General features: G+C 43.8%; 1 long non-coding RNA gene across 1 annotated transcript in view; it reads right to left on the minus strand.

Moving 5' to 3' along the window:
- Positions 1 to 21,187, minus strand: part of LOC119124946 — a 42,787-nt gene that overhangs the window by 19,032 nt on the left and 2,568 nt on the right. The window contains exon 2 of the long non-coding RNA XR_005098373.1: positions 5,768 to 5,892. This is a non-coding gene — a long non-coding RNA (uncharacterized LOC119124946). The remainder of the gene's footprint in view (positions 1 to 5,767; positions 5,893 to 21,187) is intronic.

Here is a 21,187-nt window from a genome sequence, read left to right on the forward strand (position 1 = left end):
TTTGATAATAAATGCGAGTTGTTCAAGTTACGAGCCATTGCCACAAATGAAACGAGAAGAAGCAACATGGCCGAACATCTCCCTGAGCTGAGCAACCAAAAAATCTCCATCTTACATTTCTCATGTGATGCGCAGCACAAAATGTCCCAGGGTTAATATCAAGAGCAGCTGTATAGCCCGAGGCTCGACAAGAATAAACACATCCCGCTCTCCCGTGGGCCGCACGGAATTGAATACCGTCCAACGTGCATGAAGAAGAGGGGGAGTAAGGGGAGGGGGGGCACATGCACGGAAAGAAAGTGGCAGCAGGAACGAGTGATGAGAGGAACGAGAAAGATCAAGATAACAATCTTTATTTTAAGTGTATTTGGATTATGAGCATATTTATTTAAAGATGAGGTTCATCGTATAAACCGAGACAAAATATTCCTCTCGTAATGGACTTTTATTCATATATCAGACGTGCCAAATATTTATGGTGTAATATATTTAGAAGGAGGGAAGGTTTGACCTTAAGTCGTTTATATTTGAAGCTGTCCAAATTGTGAGTGGTTGTATGGGAAAGAATTCCACTCTGACAAATTGCTGCGCATTATTATCAAGATGGAGACATAATATACTTCCTGGCATGATTTCCATTCATTCACAGGTTATAGTCATGTCCAAGCATGTTCGCTATATTTTACAGGTCTAACCACTAAAACGTTTTGTTTTTTTAAATACTTTTGCTTTCTTGTGGCATCTCAGATAAAACCCCAATGTTCTAAGTATGAGTCATGGTCAAACGGATTTTTTTTTTTTTTTTTTTTTTAAACTGCCTGTACAAATTTATCATCTCGTGTATTTAGACTTTATTAAAACACACAACATGGCTACTACTAACGTTAAATGTGTGCTTTTCTAAACCAATAGGATTGTTCGATGAAATAGATGAGTCAGAAAATGAATGTGCCTCGCCGAAAACGTCTCAGTTAGTCATTCGTGTTCTCTAACTATGCAGGAATGTGGCCGAAGCGCAATGACTTTCACTACGGGGACAAAGGTGAATTTGTTTGCTTCGTTCCCTCAACACAAGAGGGCAGGGGGAGACGACTCAGGTGGAGTCGGCCTGCCGACTCAAAACGCTGCTGTTCGACGCCATTCAAATGCTAATTGATGCTAATGCCGGCTAAAGTTACGTGCTAGGAAGTTTTAACCGCTAGCGCTAATGTTGGTTCAAAAATTATGTCAGTGAATGCTAACGGCTTAAAGTATTTCTGTGAAAAGCAAAAAAACATCCTAACTAGATTTTACACAGACTAGCATAAAATGTAAAAGTGTAAACATTAGCACTAATGCTAAAGCAACATAAGGTGTGTCCGTCTAAACAAATGTATCAACGTTAAGTAACGACATACACTCAAGCACAAGTGAGTTACAACTATTGAGATGGAGGAGATCCAATCTCTGCTTTCAGATGTGGCTTGCTCCTTGCGTTGACAAAATAAACAGCGTAAGAGTGCCAAAATCAAAACAAAGGCACATCTCCAAGGCCAAAGAAAGCCCGAAGGCATTGCTGTCATTTGGGCAAAGAAGGTTTGCTTCACGTTGGCACAACTTCCACTGGCCAATGATGTCACCCGCAGGTGAAAGTGACCCTGCTGTTTTTGGTTTCTGCCCCGCCTGTGCCACCATGACACAATCTCATGTGAAGAAAGACCAGCAGATACTTAGCTGTCTATTCAGCGTACATGATAGTGTGGTATCTGTTACCTGCGCTGAATGGCGCTTAGTGGAGCGGCTTCTATTGTACCTACGGATATGGAGACGACGACCCGGCCGCTGATCCGGTGTCCTACGCTCTTGGGTTTCCTTCAGGGACGCCCTGGTATCTTTCCATTTGGCAAACATTCTGTCTGACTTCCTGTCCAGGGCAAGGACATCTCCTGAGACATGGTGACAATTTAGCTCATCTTGAGTTTTCCGCTCGTATTTTATTGTGATCAAGGTTTGTCCCACCCTTAAATAAAAGTATCTTTATGGCGATGTGCTGTTAATCATCGCTCGACATACTTCATTTACAATAGGAGAAAGTCACATTATTCACACTACAGAGACTCTCCACACTTCACTTTTTAACCACTTGTTGCAGAACCTTCGCACACTGCAGTCCGGCATTGTAACACCACAGCAATTCATCTGGGCTAAAAGGCCGTCATGTTTTCCTGAAACTGAGAAAAGCGAGAGCATCCTCGAGGGAAGCTGGTAAAAGGTGAAACTCAAGACGAGCGCTGCTTGGCGTGGCGCTGGTTAAAGCGTCCTCCTTTCAGCAGCGCCGGGAAGGCAGACAAACGGCTTCCCAGAGGCGGAGGGGTCAGCACTCCTGGGAAGGCGCTCAGCTCTTTTCTCAGTCAGAGAAAGAGCCAAGGCTTCCACCCAGAAGCTCACAATCGGCTGGTGATGCATGACAACATGTCCCATTGACACACACACACACACTCATATGACACACACTGCATTAACCTGCAGCTACATTAACCCCCTCTGCACGATCCCATTTGTTTCCAGGCCTGTATCAATTTCCTCAGCGAGTTCCCTCACACATAAATCAAATCCAATAAAGGAGATTTTTTTTTTTGCGCAATTTAAAAGTATTCCCAGGTGTCTCCATAAAATTAAATTCTGCAAAAACGGGTACAAACATCATTTTTTTAATGTAGATGCTGCCAAAACGATCAGAGTATTTGTTTTTGATTGTCTCGCACGAACAAAGATAGTCAAAGATCCCCCGCCATCGATCTAGGCCCTAGATGTGTTAAATGTGTTAAATAAGCAAATAAAGCAGCGTTACGTCGGCTTCACATAACGCTCACTTCAGCGAACACGAACAGACTGTCATTTTCATTTCCGCATCAAAGTCAAACAATCTATTTCAGATTCCCCCATTGATCCCAGGCGCTCGCCGCGACCTGACCTTTCATCCCCAACCGATAATCCCGCTGTCCGCAGACACGTGCGATGTTTACGAGAGTGACGAGGCGCCTTGATGAGGGATTTTGGGACACACGCGCTAGCTCGCGCCGCCGCCGCTCCAGCGTCTCCTCGCGCTTCAAAGGAATTCACATTCAAGCGTCTTATTTGGGACCTTGTTTAGACTGTATGCATGTATTTGAACAGGGATCATTGTGCGTGCGTGTGCATGTGTGTGTGTGATCATGTGCCGCCTCCAACGAAAGCCAATAACAGAAGTCTTTATGGCAAAGGTCGCGCGTTTAACCCCTACATTTGCAAATGCATTTCGCTAGCTCTCTGTTTGGATTCTCCCGAGGCGGAGTTCGAACACTGCGCCGCTTGTTCACTGCACAAATACGTCAAGTTGCCACGTAAATGCATAAAGGTCAACTTCGAGCCCACAAGGGGCCGTGTACATTAATCTGGCTTAACGAAAAAAAGAAAAAATGTTGGTTTTGGTCATTTACATGTTGACGTAAGCCCATTTGGGTGTGCCAAAACACAAAATATGGGTCATTCTAGAATTGGAGGACATTTTGTGTGCGCAAAAAGCAGAATCATGCATTGTGGAGTAAATCATAGTTGTCATGTGACTAAATATAATCGGAGTACAAGTGATTCCTCAAGTCGGCTCTTCACAATAAGCAGCAGTTTGTCAAATAGTCGACAATTTATCAAAAAAGAAGCTTTGAGCTGGTTTATTGCCAACCTTGACTGTCAAAGTAAACATAAAACAAAGAGACTACACATTTAAAACAAGCAAATAAATTATTGAAGAAAAGTCCCACTAGCTTAAAAGGCAAAGTCAAACCGTAAAATAAGCAAGAGTGAGTTATTTTATTTTTCGCCACTTGCTGTCGACTGAAACGGAACTGATTATTGGTATTTCCATTTATTTCAATGGGGAAAGAGGATTTGAGGTACGGATGTTACAAGCGTATGTCATAATGTATTTTATTGATGCTTTCCTGTTTGTAAACGTATGTTTTTAAAGGTACAAAAGAAATAAATTCATTACTTTTAGAAGGTACACTTCTATTGCCTGTAAACCACACTGGCTGACGACGTACTCGAACACCACATGTGGCCCGCCGTGTCTCGTGCGAGAGGAAATAAAAAAAAAAAAAAAGTAACGTACAAGATGTTCACAAGCACTTTGCTGGTTTTGCGGCCTCGCGTGTTGCCCGCCATGAAATTACAGCTGTGTCAGTCACAACACATCAAAATCAAAGATGCCACGTTTGTCATTTACCATCTTTGAAGGCTTTTTTTTTTTTCTCATTAAATCTCTCGACTCAGTTCTTCTGAAGTAATACTTCACAGAGAAGAAGACAAACAATTACGCTTCTCACGGGAAACGCCGCAGACGAGACACCTGCCAGCCTCCGGAGCCCCGACGTGACCCCGATGCTTCTTCCTGTCTCGGCACGGCCCGTCTCGCAGGAAATAGCCAAGAAGGTGATTTCTGCTTTTTTTTGTGTGTGTGCGTTGACAGGCTATACCTCAGAAGTGTGCCAATACGGCAACTGTCTGCGTGGGAACAATAGCACCTGTCGCTCCGGGCAAGCAGACAATAAAGGCCAGATGGGAGCCAGGACGGAAGCAAACGCCAGCCCGAAGCAGGCCCCCCCAAGGTACGGAGAGCTGCCATGTGATACACGCATATCCATCTGACAAAGAACACGATCGCTTTTGATTGATACCTAATACAAAACGGCCAAGGGCGCTTGTGAAAATGTGACATTTTTGTTGAATCTCGATTGACAATCCACACAATCCTCAAATTCTTGAACCTAAAGGGACTTTTTGACAGTTCAATCGGGCTTCCGACCACAAAACAGTCCAAAAACAAGTCTTACTAAAGTACAAAACGATGTAAGATTGAGTCTGATTAAATATGGGGTACCCCAAGGGTCAATGCTAGGACCCCATTAGTTCGGTCTGCATATGTTAGCTTTGGTTCTCATGCTTCAAAACGGCAAAGTTGATTATTGTGGCGATGCAGACAACACGCAACTATATTTATCAATGTCCCCAGCAGATCAATTTTCGTGTTGTGACTAAAAAGTTCAGCCTTGATTTCATGAGATCACTCAGATCATCACGTCCATCTGAAGTCAACACCAATGGCCTTCCATCTGTCCGCGTTCCATCAGCTTCGTCCGTATTTGTTTCAAAACACACGTGTGGAGGAGCTATCCAAAATGAGAAGCACGGTGTGACTTCACGCCTCACGAGCTGCGCAAACATGTTAGAGGAAATTGGCTACACAGTATTTACATTTTGAAATGACAGCAGCTTGAGGAAAAGCTCCTTTGTGGTTGAGTGTTTGAATAGATCCAGTTGAAGGCTAGTTAACTGCTGTGTGGGGGGGGAAGGAGGGGGGGCGTTACTCAATATGACTTTTTTGCATTGAGTTTACTCGAAATGTTAAGATTTTTTGAAAGAATGTATTTTTTTATTTTCTATTTTTTTATTTTTGTGTATTTTTTTTTGTTTTACCACATGTTTAATAATATTTTATTTATTTATTTTTTTGCCACATATTTAGTAAGAATGTTGGTTATTAATTTAGATTTTTTTATCATCTTACTCTCTGCTGCATTCAATAGCTATAGATGACAAACACAACTCACTAACCTCATTAAATCCAGTTCTGGTGTAGGCCCATTCTTTCAATAACACAACATACTGGGCTGCCCACTCGAATATATTCAAAAGTGTTTGTTCCTTTTCCTCGCCTGGTGACATCGATGCGTTCAAGAACCAAACTAACCTGTCGTCCCGCCGCCGCCGTGCTGAATAGACGGCGAGGAAAGTGAATGGCTTGGCTGCCCGGTCCGGGTCGCCATCTGCTCTTTATCCAGCGTGGCAGCGAGGCCTCGGCCGGCTCCTTGGCACCTGAACACAAAACAAATATACAATCAGCGTGCCTAATGTAAAGTGTGTACGATAATTGCAATGAAAAGCCCGGCGCTGTTCTTTGTTTGCAAGCAAACAAACGCTCATTTGAACATGAATGATGACGCTTTGAGTCTCAGGGCCTTTTCCTCCATAATGAGTCAGTCAATTGAAGAACAAGAGTAAGTGTTTATTTGTGGCCGTCATGTGCGGAGAAAAGGAAGGAGGAGGGGCGGGGTAGTGCGCATTTGTACACTCCAAAAACAAAATAAAGAATGTGTTTGGCGTTTGAGTGGCAGGACAAGAGAGGGATTTTTTTTTATAAACGTGTCCGTGTGTACTTCAAAAGCAAAGCCAGACTTTTTGTTTTTCCAAAAATAGTGCGACTGGGGAAGGTGCGTGACGAGTGAGAAGAAAACATAGCAGCTGTTTGGACTCACCCGGAGACAAGACTTAAAAAAAAAAAAAAAAAATCTGTTTACACTCCAACATTGCACATTTTCGAGGGGCTTTTTATTGTGGGCAGCCTAAAGCACTTCTGCGCAATAATCATCGTGATAAGTCACACTTTTGTGAAAAATATTTCAGAGAAATACGCTTTTTTTTTTGTACAGACAAAAAGTGCATATGATTACATGAGGTCATTAGTTCCAAACCAACATGTAACCACTTCTCCATTGATCCACACTAAATGTTCCCTTAATAAACTGATCACTGTGGAATTGATCAAACCATGTAATTTTTTTTTTTTTTAGTTTCTTTGTGATAATATATATAATGTAATGGTTTCAAAACAACATTCGGTGACCTATTCGGTCAGAACGTTTTTAGCAGCTTTATGACACACACACACACGCAGAGCCCTCGAAATCACTGAAAGCAGTCAATCTCATCCGAGCCTTTGTGTCGATGCGTGCGTACGGATGCGTGCGCTAGCGTGTTTCTGGTTTTAGCGGTCCATGCACCGTGATTAACCCCTTGTCACGTTGGAGAGACCACCCACGTTTGCCTTTCTGTGTGCGTGTGTGGCCTGGGCTGCGGCATTGTCCTGCGTGTTATCTCTCCACTTCAGTCCTGCCCGTTTATGCCACGAGGATAACCATCCCGTCTGGGATCGCAAGCGCCGCCATCGCAAATAGCCACGCGACAAACGACTGGAAAATAACAGGCTTGAGTTGGCATTTCATGAGACGCAACGGTAAATCTGAAAAATAATCGACTTGCAGATTTTGAAAGTGAGCGTATTACCAATTGAATTTGTCATTTTCGCTGACCCCGGTGTTCATGCATGATGGCGAACATCCGCAGACAAGCGTCCAGAGTGGCGCTTTACTATCGTTCCTCCTCAATTACTGCTCCTTGCATTGTATCCACACAGCTGGCCCTGCTGAAGGGGGTGTATGGAGAGCAAAGTGTGTGTGTGTGTGGGGGGGGGGGGGGGGGGGGGGGGGGTCACTGTTGACATGGCGCAAAGCAAACGTCTGAAGAACGACGCGGCCTTGAAAAGCTAAAGTCAAGCCAACATGTCACTCAACATCAAAACAGCATCGGTCCGCAAGGCACAGGTGTGCACGCGCACACGATAAGAACACACACTCGGGAGGTGGAGACGGTTCAATCACGTGTAAAGAAGACGATGTGAAAATGATTTTTTTTTCTCTCAGGTATTTGTTTTCCTGGAAGTGAACTATCGTCATCATTGTGGCCTGTGGCACCTCCCAAACAGATTCATAAAAAAGATACAGCTGGCTTCTTCGAAACCACGACTGGGTTGGTTTCCTGATATGGGTGGGGTTCTGACACGGTCAACATAAACATGAAATTATTATTATTAAAGGTCATAAAAAAAAATAAAAAAAATTAAAAAGCTGATTACAAGCTACGCTTCAGAATGACAGAGGCTCATTGGAGAAACAACGTTTCCATCCATCTCGGAGTATTTACTGGCCCGCTTCCTTCCTACCGACCGACCGACACCGTCAGTGTGTTGGACCTGGCCTCTGAACTTTAGCCTCCATATCACCCACCATAAATGTCCAACGTTTGAACAGAGCATTCTTAGCCAGGGTGAGGCAACAGCGGAGCTCGGGGGGGATCTGGAGCCGGCCCCCTCTCTGCTTTATGGTGCTCATTTAGGAGGCTGCCGACAAACCACGTTTGTGTGTGTGTCTGTGTGTGTACCTGAGTTGATTTAAAGTTACAAATAATAACGATTGAGCAGTCCTGGAATCCGGCTGGCTCCATAGCAAGCTAACCATCAACTAATAATGAGTGTTGGAGACAGACAGACAGACAGACAGACAGAAAGTGCTTTTACTAAAAACAAATTAAAATCTTGAAGGAACTGTAGTAAACATTCCCTAAAAACCATCACATTTGCCAAATCTCCAACAAATTATATTGCACTTTACTTGCGACACAATATTGTAGAAAAACTTGGTCAAATTATCTTCTCATTAACCCGCAGAAATTTTTTATAGTGATTTTTTTTTTTTACAATAGAACACTGATACCACATTTTTTTAATATTATTAATTAATTATTAATAAATATATTTAATATATGATTTTTTTAACAATAGAACACTGATACCACATTTTTTAATATTGTGTTTTAATAATTTTTCGTGTTCAATGTAGGGACACGTCTTGTACTCATACTCTGAAAAAGTGCACCGATACATCGACACCGATACTTAACAAGCCTATGCAAGTTGTTGCCATGTCAGCCCTGTTTAAGCCCGTTTTTTTTTTTTTTTCCTTTAAACAAATATATAATTAAAATAAAATCTACAACTGGCATCATCACATATTGCTACTCGGTATCAGCAAGTACTCAAATGACAAAATTGGTGCCTCAACCATGTGGGAGGGATTGAACTCATTTCTATACTACTAAAAAATTGTTCTATGATATGTTTCCATAAATTGAGCTTGCCGTTCAGAGAGTCACTACACTTGCTCTGGCATAAAGAGGCGTACCTAATGTTGTGGCCAGGGAGTGCAGCCCCTGGTGGTGCATATGAATGAGAAGGCTTCATTCCATCACGACTAGAGAAGGGCAGCGACAGCATCAATACAGGCAGTAGTATCTTTTAACAAGGAGGAGGTGTTTATAATTAGTCCTGAAAGGGTCAGATGCCCCCGCCGCACACTCAAATACGGCACGCCCCTCAAGCTCCTGAAAGCAAGGGAGAAAAATGGCTGTCAATTTGTTACGCACTCAACGGGGGGGACATCTGTTTGAATGTGGGGGTGCCACACCGCGCAGGAAACAGGCCCGAGTTCCAGGAAAGAGGAGCTCAGGAGTTTGCTGTTAGACGGAAGCGTGCACCCGCCAGGGTGTGGAGTCGTTGCTGTCTAGTGAAAAGCAAGTATGTCCAAATTTTGAAGTGTGTCTGTTCTGAAAGCCACTTGTTTGTTGTTTGGGTTCATGGGTGAAAATAACTTTTGGTATTATAACGCAAATGAATGAAATGACTAAAATGCAATTTGTAAACAAAAAAAAAATAGAATGAAAGCAGTATATAGTAATTTACAGCTTTTCTTTTCTAAAACGACAAAGAAAAATCGTGACATTTTCGTCATTGTCAATTACTTTCATACATTTCGGGTGGATTTTAAATGTACAGTATTCCCTGGGAATTAAATTTGACTTCGTTTTAATTTATTCATAAATAGATTTTTTATTATTTATTTATGAATTAAATGTTACTCTATCTATTTTTACTACACAATACTTCGCTCAACAAATGCTCCATATGTTAACTAAAAGTAACGAAAGCTCAACTAAAACAAAGCAGCTTCTAAAAAAAACACCAACACGCTCTAAAAGACAATCAACACAAAAAACCAAGGTCAAAATGAAATCATTGCCAACAATAAGGGAATTCTTTGGCACTGCTACTTTATCCCATACTGTAGTTCACACTCGGACCATCAAAATGTGGTCGTCATGTAAACGTACGGCCTGAATGCAAACCGTTGCCACGGAAACATCCAGCGTAATGAAAGCATCATTTGACACCTGTGCCTCCGCCTGCGGCCAAACAAGGGCGTCGGTCAGCAGTCTTTTGGTCTGTCTGAGATGACTTCCTGGAGCTCGTCGAGACAAAACGTTCAATGGCATCCGTCCTTTTGTGAGGCCACAATCATGCAAAACAAGCGTGGCACCCACCCAAGGCTAGGACATGACACGCCGAGCACAAGGAAGGATTAAAGACATCAAAACGCGCCACGTCTTCCTTTTCAGCGCTTATTGTGCGGCCTCATCTTTTTTTTTTTTTTTTTTTTTTTGGTATAAATAAAGGAGGTTTAGCTTACACGAGGCGGCAGATGGTGCGCACCAAGTTGGGAACGCGCCTTTGAACTTGTAACCGCATCTTGCAAATCCACGTGAAGGCATGGAGTCTGCTTCCAGAAATCTCTTCTATCCACTGAGCACCGACACAGTGGCGAGGATGTAAATGCAACATCGTCGCAAAGTAGAAAGCAAATAATTATGGATTAAAGCCTTGAATTTTTAGGATTTATTGCGTGTAAGGCGAGCTATACTCAACTCGTCTTTATGGAGCATAAAAAACAGTCACAGCTAAAACTAAGCAAAAAAAAAATGGTAGTGTCTTTTCATTTCCACTCAAAAAGAAAAAGTCTCTTCAGGTGCACAACTTCTTATATGAATCGGATGAATTATGAACAGTTCAAAATAGCAACAAGTGTTAGCATAAAATCTTCAAGCTTATGCCAGAAAGCAAAATAATACATCTAATCTAATATAATAAATATAATATAATAAAATACAATAAAATATAAATAAAATATAATATAATAATAAAAGTAAGCACTTTCAATTTTGCCAGGTGTGTGCTTTCTCTTGCATGCACCAAAGCAGCAGTCATGGCCATTTCAGAGAACTGCTGGTTGATTTCAGGCCTGCTGCACATCTGCACAGATAGTAAAAGCCTGCACGGCATTATTTTCCTCCCCACCAATTTTCCAACCCCCACTTGACTTCCTCCTGTTTGGTGCGTACATCTGCACCCCCCCCCCAACACCAAGCTCCCATTGGCTGGTCGCATTTGTTGGAGGGAAAAAGCCTGCGACTAGCGGGGAAGGCGGGGCAGCCGCAGAGTGCTGACTCAGGCTGGAGGCCCCATTGTTCTTCCAGCAGAGAAACCCGACACCTCACGCCTGCAGCCAGACAGGGAGACAGACCAGCGGGTCGGCCGCTGGAGCCAGAACGACTGCCGCGTTAAACACTGCCCGCTACTCTTATCTCTTACTCCATTAAGTGTCACAATGAGACAAGTCAACAGCCCGCAACCAAAATGGACGCCGGGACCCTTCGGGTTGCTGGAACTCTGTCCAGGTTTCATTGGAATTTCCAAGGGAAAAGAATGCAAATATACAATCAGCGGGTGGACGCAACTACACATTCCAACCAAATCCAAAATCCAACCAGAGAGAAAGCAAGGCCAAAGAAAAGCACTGGAGCACAGCAAAAAAACGGGAGTCAGACATTAAATGAAGATCGCTGAAAATTTAAAGGTTAAGACTCGAGGGTGTACTTATGACTTGCACATGTTTGGGATGTTACGCGTACAGCATATCAGCATCAAATCTGGTGGGGAAACATTTGGGATTTTTGTCGGCTCATGTTCTTTTGTGTCCTCGTTCTAAAATATTATCCCTCAAAGCTATTAACAACCTTCCATTCGTTGGCTTCACAGTGAAAGAAATTCTCTGTGCCTGGGTTTCAATATATCATCAATAATAAGACGGTATGTTTGTCATTTAGATAAACCCAACACATGATTCATAGTGAAAAATGGGTCAAGTGGTTCAACAGCTGCCCGGGTACAAACAGAAACTCACCCCAAAAAAAACAAAAAAAAGAACATCAAGATGTGTTTTGAACAAAACAAGTGAGCTGACAAACACGGAAAACCAAAACCAAGACGGAAACAAACGAGTTCATGAGTCATATAGATTAGACGTGATACTTCCTGTAGTGGCCAGCCTGGCATTACCCACCATGCTCTAACGATTGTTCTTCAACCTCAACCAAACAAGGTTCTCTTCTTCTGTGGAACTTTCTAAAATCGACCAGTTGGAGAAGTAATTATAATTTATTTCCAACTATAATTTCAGTTAAAACGCAACCTAAGGTCCCAACTGCCCACATGCATGTTCACATGGTTAAATCCACCCTCAAAATTAGGCTCTCAATAGTCGATTTATTTGGGATAGCCCGCATAGCGGAAGCATTGTCGGCGTGTGACGCCGGATAACAATTGCTTCCCCTGAGTCCAAGGTTTTATTAGATTCCACCCTGCTTGGATGAATATGGAGGAGTTAGTGGTCTCTGAGGGCACAATGGACCTGAAATTCTGCCCACGGTTGCCGGATGGGACAACAAGCTCCTTTCAGCCCTTCTAAGGGCAGCCCACTGGCAAAGCCAGAGCTGCTGTGTCAGCAAGATTTCTCAGAATTTGTGTACGGCAGTGGAACAGCTAAAGTCAAACATGCCAGAAGTTGTACGGATCCAAAATCTGCCTCACACAGAAGGTAGACTAGATTTTAGACCTGGTGAAAGCAGGTCTAAGTTGTGGCGCACTTATGGTCTCAGGGATTTAACATAAACGGAGCTTCACAATAATGATTTTTATCACACCAAACAAATCAGAACTCAAATTCAAGTTGATATCATTGAGCTGGCCTCGATCCTGAATCTCCAGGCTTGCGACTTTTATGCTGACTGGACCCGACCTTACAAATTGTGTCTTCAAAAGAGGCTTTTAATTAAAAAAGCTTGGCAATTATGGCTCTGCTTTTATGTGTCTCATGAGTGTCATCCTCCTTCGCCCTCCCTTTTTTGGATTCTGTCTCTACAATCAGCTGTCTGGGCTCCTTTCTTGAAGCTCATGTCCCTTCAAAGAGTCAAAGCAGGGCCCCTCTGTGGTATTAAATATCTTTATTAAACTGCTGCTCCAAGGGACTCCCCCCCTCCACCTGACCCCCTTTGCTTCTTTTCTCCTCTCTACATCCCAACTATCCCCATAAACTCGGACCCCGCTGGCCCGTCTTCAAAGACTCCCGCCAGGCGGCTTCTGCCGGCGACCCGCTGCGCCGCAAGACCTCGCACAATGGCCTCCGCCGGGCCCCCGCCGCGTTAAAACCAGGCAGACTCCACCACACTTGGCTAGGCCACATCTGACGGCGGGGCGGGGCTCGGCCCCCAGGTCGGGTCTTCGAGAAACAGCGGAAGGCGATTCGCAATTGGGCTTTGTGGCCCGCGTCACGGATTGGCGAGCGCTGGCAAAAGGACGGGGTCGAGCTTGTCAAACGGCACATCTGTTTGGTCGGCCAGGTAGTGTTGCTCTAAACAACGGATGGCATGCTACAATTTGTCCCATCAAGCTAGCTCCATTGTCGCAGTACCTGGTCCAGACAATGTGGGTTCTGATGTTCTGGGTGTCACGGAAGATCCTAATCAGAGTCACTTTTCCCGATTGTCCACCCTTGCGTGTGTAAAGTAGTTACTTGTAAAAGTACACTTTGAACACACACACACACGCACGCACACACACACTGACTGCCGGCCGCAACGCACCCTTTGTCCGCCACAATACGAGACCAGGAAACAAAGGCGCCGTTGCGGACCCGGAGGAGATTTGGGAGCCTCCTGTCACTCAAAGCCATTGTTGACGTGTGCAGGGCTCAACGCACAATGCCACTTTGTGCAAGGAGAGAGGACACACCCTCCTTGTTCCTCCTCCGCCTGTATCGCTACCTCTTATCTGCCTCGCCATCACATTTCTCTACAGCTCTCACAGATTTTTTGACTCCCCCCCCCCTCCCTTTCCAGTTTATTGACTTCATTCCATCTGCATTAGTTGCATCTCATATTTGGGCAATAACTCCAAAAGAAGTGTGATTGAAGTGCATGATGAGCATCTGTCACCATGGTAAACCACTGTGATGACATCGACACATCCAATTGGACAGATGTCACAAAATCTGGGTGCAGTTTATAATAAAAAAAAAAGTCTTAACTGCTTGGTTTCCACATCATCACTTGCCACATGTGAAAATGATCTATGGTTCACTTCTGACTATTTCTCTTGTGCTCTGTAACACGAGCAGCGGGTCAAGCGGGTCCAATAGAGTCGGGTTTTGTTGTGAAGGCCAAAGGCAAGGCTGCTTGCGTTGGCTTGGCAGCTTCCCCTCCGACCCCCGATGACGTCACATGACGGGCTACGCGGGCGGGTCGAGACGGAGAGTTAACTGATGGCACGCTAGGACAGTTGCGAGCATTTGCTGCACGTGTGGGCCGCTGGACTCGGATATTTCTTTCTGTGAGAGATCATCACGTTTGCTGTTATCCAATTTCGATAATTAGTTTCGAAAACAATGAGGCGCTCTAAAGCAGCCGCCACACATTGGCTGTCACGCAAAAAATAATATATAAAATAACTTATGAAAATAATAATATAATATAATAATAATATAATATATATAAATAAAAATATAGAAATGTAGTCTGTGTGGAAAAAAAAACACTACACACCTACAACAAACATCGCAATCACACACACATGCACACGCACTCACACACAAACACACACACACACACATGCAGTGATTACCGCCTAAGGCTTGAGGAGCTCTGAGTGGCCTGTGCCGGCCTCTTGAGTCAACAGGAGCAGGAGGTCAAAGGTCAGAGTTGATCGAAAAGAAGGCCAAGGAGAAAAGGGAGGGTGGTGTGCTTTTGGAGGGAACAAACATTTGCGAGGGGGGTGAGATTTTGGCGGGAAACCAGAGGAACACAAGGAAAGGGCCACCTCTGGCAGACAGACGGTGAGTCAGAGTCTGAATCACGCTCGCACGCACAAAAGACTATCCGCATGCAATGATGTCATTCTCTTTTCCTATAGCGCAACACTATAGAGGCATGACTCAGCAACCTATGTGTGTGTGTGTGTGTGTGTGTGTGTGTGTGTGTGTGTGTGTGTGTGTGTGTGTGTGCGCACATGGGGGTCAAGGTCCACATGTTCAGTCTGATGTCACTTCTCACTGACTAATCCTCTAAAACATTCAGAGGGCGGGAAGTAGTCGGGAAACGGAGGGAAGTTTGCGTTTGTGTGTATTTCTATTGTCCACCACCTTGTGGGCGCGCGCACACAAACGCACACACACACACACACACATACACACACACACACACACACACACACACATAGGTCATTAACGAGACAAACTCGGCTCATTTAAGCTCCCAGTAAGTGCAAGAGTGGATGCATTTTAAATACCGCAAAAGGCTGTTAAACAGCCCGAGGCATTTCTTTCTATTGTCCATTTTTATTGGCAGCGGCCATTTTGGCAAATGATTCACTTTGGATCTCAACACCGCCCCGCCCCCAGTACCGGTGCTGTTGTTACTTTTGTAAATTTCCAGGTGATGTACAGAAAAATGGCAGTGAGGGCTAAAATTCCTTACGAGCACTTTGGCTATTTTCTATTCTATATTAAGTCTGGCCCCAAATATATTTAATTAAAATTCTGCGCTTATGTCATAAATGTGACATTGAGAAGCACAACCTCCTGCTTTGACCGAGAGTGTGACACACAACTTGACGCTCTCAGCGAGTCAGCATTTCCTCCCGATGAGCGGAGTGTAAACACATCATCAACTCTGCGGAGGTGAAATTATTTGACAGCAGGACTCCAAATCAAACATCCCCCGGAGCTCGTGTGGTAAATGAGTGAAAGCTCAGTGGACACAAAATGTCTCCGAGGGATCCATTAAGCCAATTCAGTCGGGGTGAGATGCTCATACAAGTTCTGGACCGATTTTTGTCCTAAAAGGTGAAACACACAAGAGGAGCCACACCTTGCATATTATTCATAAAGCAAATCAAACTTCCCCATTGAAATGAACTGTAATGCTGTTAATTGGGGCTATATCTTTCTCAAATTACAAAATTTACAAATGAAGATTTGTGCCTGTCTGCGAAATTGAAATTGAGGTCACGAGTCTTCAATCAACATTGGACGGCTATTTTTGGAACTCGCAAAGAAGCCGCACTGCCTGCCGACACAATTCACACGTGATCCCAACCACAAATCTCTTGCCTGTATATGTGCAGCAATTCTAGTTTTTTTAAACGAGTTTCATCGATTCATACTGAAACAACTACAACCATCAGGAAGTGAAAGCGACCTGGCATGTGGGCGGTGGGTGAGTCCACGCGTAAACTCAGCACATTACATGGAAAACGTTGACTCTCTTCTCCTTTCCGCTGAGAACTTCACTGAAGTGCTGCAGATCGAAGGTCAACTATAATTCGGGCTCAAGTTTAGCCCAAAAATCTGAGACTAGATATCCACGAGCCCGAGGGCTTGTTGGGAGTCACATCAGTTTTCACGCCAATGTTTTTCGAGTAAAGTGACATGTTTGAAATGCTTGTTGGAAGGTGAACTGCACCCCGGGGCGCTCTTATCTCTTTTCATCGCGAGCCTCGGGCCTCATCAGTCACTGAACTCCCAACGTATACGTTCTCTTATGTAATGGACGCCGCGGGTTCACTTTGCCTCCAATTTGCTTTCTGGTTCTCATCTAACAGTGTCGAACACACGCGGGGACAAGTTGGGCTTTAGTTTCTGTTGTCCATCGCTGTGGCAACAGCCCATTTGACTTGAAAGTTTGTTTGTTTGTTTGCACCCAGGTGAGAACAATGGGAGGAAGAGGGCAATGCCTCTCCCCTCCTTCTCCCCCTTTTGGTTACACAAAGCAACACAACAGGATCTTTCTTCATTCATCATCGGTGACACACGAGTCTTGTCATGAGCATTATTTTGTAATCATGCAATTCATTTTATTTGAAGGTGCAGCTGGACAGGAGGAGAGGATGGACCTCTACTGCCCCCTTGTGTCAGCTGTGAGAATGACTTCTGAATAGTCTATCCTGTGAATCACCAAATCTTGTCCTCAAACATTTTATTAATTGTACTCGAGTACAGGTACAGTTACTTTAGAAGAATGAGATTTATAAAGAAAAATTTACTTAAGTATTCAGTAAGAACTTTTTTTTTGCCAATGGAAATTAACACATGGCGGCTCGGTGGCGCACTGGGTAGCACGTCCGCCTCACAGTTAGGAGGGTGCGGGTTCGATTCCACCTCCGGCCCTCCCTGTGTGGAGTTTGCATGTTCTCCCCGGGCCCGCGTGGGTTTTCTCCGGGCACTCCGGTTTCCTCCCACATCCCAAAAACATGCTTGGTAGGCCGATTGAAGACTCCAAATTGTCCCTAGGTGTGAGTGCGAGTGCAAATGGTTGTTTGTCTCTGTGTGCCCTGCGATTGGCTGGCAACCGGTTCAGGGTGTCCCCCGCCTACTGCCCGATGACGGCTGGGATAGGCTCCAGCACTCCCGCGACCCCCGTGGGGACTAAGCGGTTCAGAAAATGGATGGATGGATGGAAATTAACACAATGTACAGATGTCAAACTACAGGCTATGTCTTAACATTTGTAACTTTCTTAAAAGTGTAAAAGAGAAAACAGATGGTCAACAAAAGCGTTATGATCGCAAATGTGTCAGTAAAAGTCTACGTCGGCGCGCCTTTACCTTAAACAAACGCGCAGTGTGTTTCCAAAAGTGAGACGGTGTTATTTTAAAGCTCAGAAACCATAAGCAGACACAAATAGCACATGTCTTGGTTAATCTGTCACTTCGACCCAACCCAGAAGCCCAAAGACGAAGCCCACGCTTTCAAACCCTCCTTTATACCACCAAGGCCGCCTCGTGCGCCCAAAGCATCTTCACGGTGGTCAAGGTCATCTCCATAGATCTCAAAAACAGACAATCGTCTCATACTGTAGGTACATTGTCAAGAATTGCGAACTACCCCCGCAACAGTCGAGTCTAAATGGGGGGGAAAAAAAACTTCAGGAAATGTCCCCAATTACCTTTAAAGTTAAATCTATGAATAGTGTTGCAGCCACTATTTTACACAGAGCGCTCTTTCACATCCAGTACAATCACCGTATGCACACAAACACACACACGGAGGCAGACAAAGACATGGTTCACCCCAATGAGGGTGTGGTCGACCAGAGGTGGGCCGCCAAAGCGGGGGCGGGGACGAGTTTGTTTACGTGTTAGATACTGCAGAAGCAACCGCATGATGATGAATGAAGCCTTGTTAAAAGCGACAACATTCAACAGCACATCTTTGTTTTTGTCGGGCTATGGATAGTGTGTTGTGTGTACTTTTTGACCTAACAATTGTGACTGATGCCCCCCCACCCACAAGCGTGAGGAGGCATCGCACCCTGGTGGTGAGGATGGTTAAAACAGGTCAGAGGAGAAGATTTTTTTGTTTTAAAATTAACCACAAGACTGCGAAATAGTCTGCTTTTTTTTTTTTACATTATTTTTAAACTTTTTTTTGGCTCGTGGCTTTCCCATAACTCAAGACAACAAATATTTTTTAAATAATTTCTATTTTTTTGTACTACTTTAATAACTTTAAAAAAGTTATAATTTAACCATTTTTTTAAATTAGCCAAGGCCTACTTTTGTTTTTAAAAATTAATTTTTCTCCTCAATTTGCTGACAAAAAAATGCTGCACCTGGTCAATATTTACGATCTTCTATCCTTGTGTGTGGTCAGCACTTATTTTGGTCAAGCAAGTGTAACGAACGATGGCCAATTAGGAAGCAAATTTACGGATTGTCCAACACAAACAGAGCAGCAAATGGTTGCGTTGACCGCCACCCAAGTCCTTCTACACAGAAGAGATGAGAATTTAAAAAAAAAAAAAAAAAAAAAAAAAGAAAATCACTATTCCAAATATCCAGAAGTCAAACCCTGCGACAAAAGGTTGACCCCCCCCAAAACCAACAAATGATTGCACAATATGTTCTGGAACAAATGTTGGCAATCTGGCGCATCCATCTTTTTGGACTTTATTAACACAATATGTTCATGAAAGAATTTACAATCCAAGCATCGGCGGCGCTTTGCAAAGCCACTCGGGGATCTGTCGGTCATCTGTCATCCATTGTTGGCCTCTTAAACCCAGCGTGCATTCCCCCCCCCCCCAAATTAATCAGGGGAGGTCTTAAATTAGCCCAGCGCGATTAAAACGCGCGGCTGATGCTTAATGAGGTGACCTCGGTGGTCATTAAGCAATTCGCGCAATCAATAAGGGATCAATGATCACCAGCGGCCTTTGCGGCTTGGAGCAGATGGACGCTGGCCACTTAAGGCAAAGTGTCGCTGGAGCACACTAACGAGGAGCTCTTCTTTGCGCTTTATGACGCAGACAGATGGATTATATGATTGCATGGCTGCCGCTTCGCCCCCCCACCCTCCCCCATGACTCTCCCCTAAAGCAAAGCTTTTATTTTGCCACCCTGCGGACAAGCAACTGAGGCTAAGCCCAAAAGCCTCCGATTAATAGTTTTCTCCGGATTTATTCGCAAGTAAAAGCAAAATAGAAGGTTGGAACTTGTTTTGATTGACTTAAAGTACACGTAAATCTTTTTCTTTAGTCTGATTTTTTTTTTTTCCTTCCTCGCTGGGGTTTGCTCCTGACCCTGGTGTGACCAGACCTTTTAGGACAAAAGAGCTCGGCTTTCTGTTCCATCACGTTCCCACCTCCTCCTCCTCCTCTCAAATTTGACTCATTTTAACCCCCCCCCCTAACCCTAACCCCCCGACCAAACCAAAGAATCACAACAGCAGCCCCCCAAAGTGCCTACGAGCATGCGGTTAAAAAGATGCCATCGGTTCACAGACAAAAAAACGCTCAAGTAAAGGCGCCTGCCAAATTACAACTTCAACATTGAATTTGCTGGATGAAATCAAATTGAATTTAGGTTAAAAGATGATTTTTATGTATTTTGGGAAAGTGTTAAGTTATTTGGTTGTCTTGGTGATAAACACATTTTAAACATGCAAACATAAGGTACAGTAAAGTTAGCCTGCTAAGCTATCGGCTAATGTTCCTTAAGGAAACAGTGAAGCATTTCTGTTCACTTAAGGTGGCTTAGTAAAGAAAATATTTCTTTTTATTTTTTATATTTATTTTATATTTCATTTTATTCTTAGACATTTTTGTTTTAACTAAAAGTGGTGATGAAAGCGCACAGTAATGTCAGCTAGCCTGTTAGCTTGGATTCAAAATGATACAATTGAACAGTTTTGTATTAGACAACTGCTGTAGACACTTTTATAAAAAATAATTCATAGAAAAAATATGTTTGACTGAGCACTGTGAAGGACCAGTTTTGATCAGAACTGAAAACTAGCATTTTGTTTCTCTATACTTTCAGTGTGGCCTGTTGGAAAGAAAAAGTCATTTTGTGAAACTTGCCAAAATGAATAACGGTGTTATTTTTCTTGGCTAAATCTCCTGTAATTAGTCATCAACACTATATAGGTTTAAATAAGGTGGCTTTATCCGAATTATGCTGCACTTAAAGAACATTTTCCAAGTGGTTCAACCCAAATGTCCTCAACCACCTCCCATCATTTATTAATGGGCTAGAACATTTTAAAAAATGTCTCTATAGCTGAGCATGTGTTTAAATGGATCACTTTTGGCAGTGATGTCATTGCCCCCTCCCCAAAACACACTCACATAAAAACAGGCTGTGTTTCCCCGGTAGCACTGACCAGCTGTCTCTCCTGCTGCTCTCAGCTGATGGAGCACTGAGATGCAGTTGGGGTGCGGGGGGGTCTGGGGGTCCGACAGCTGAGCAGATGCAGAAAGCCTCGGTGGGTTCGCAGGGGAGGAGCTCTTTCCCAGCCACCCCACCAGCCGTGCAGCAGACCCCCCCATACACCACACCAGCTGTTATTATGACCACAGCAAAGTTCCATCCGCATCACTCCGGACCAAAATTATCTCAGCGTTAACATGCCTTGAAATGTCCCCCCCCCCCTCTACCCCCCTTGAACTATGACCCCAGACGTGACAAAGAACTGAATTGTTTCGAAAGAGATATTGATCAGCACATTGACATGGAAATACGCAACGCACTATGATAGGATCGGAAAAAAAGGGGGTCTGGACACCTGCCGGTTCGATGGTGATGTCAAGAGACGGAGAGCAAAGCAAACAAATAAATAAAGTCAAATAAATTGAAAATGACAAGCTCTCTGAGCAAAATTAATTCACGGAGGGCCTCGATTGGTTGCAAGCAGCGCTTGGTTACAATCAATGTAAGCAGAATTAAAATGACGTCAGACATATTTGCAAATATTGATGCACTCTTGTGATGTCA

The sequence above is a fragment of the Syngnathus acus genome, chromosome 6 (genome assembly GCF_901709675.1).
Source record: "Syngnathus acus chromosome 6, fSynAcu1.2, whole genome shotgun sequence".
Classification (NCBI taxonomy): Eukaryota; Metazoa; Chordata; class Actinopteri; order Syngnathiformes; family Syngnathidae; genus Syngnathus; species Syngnathus acus.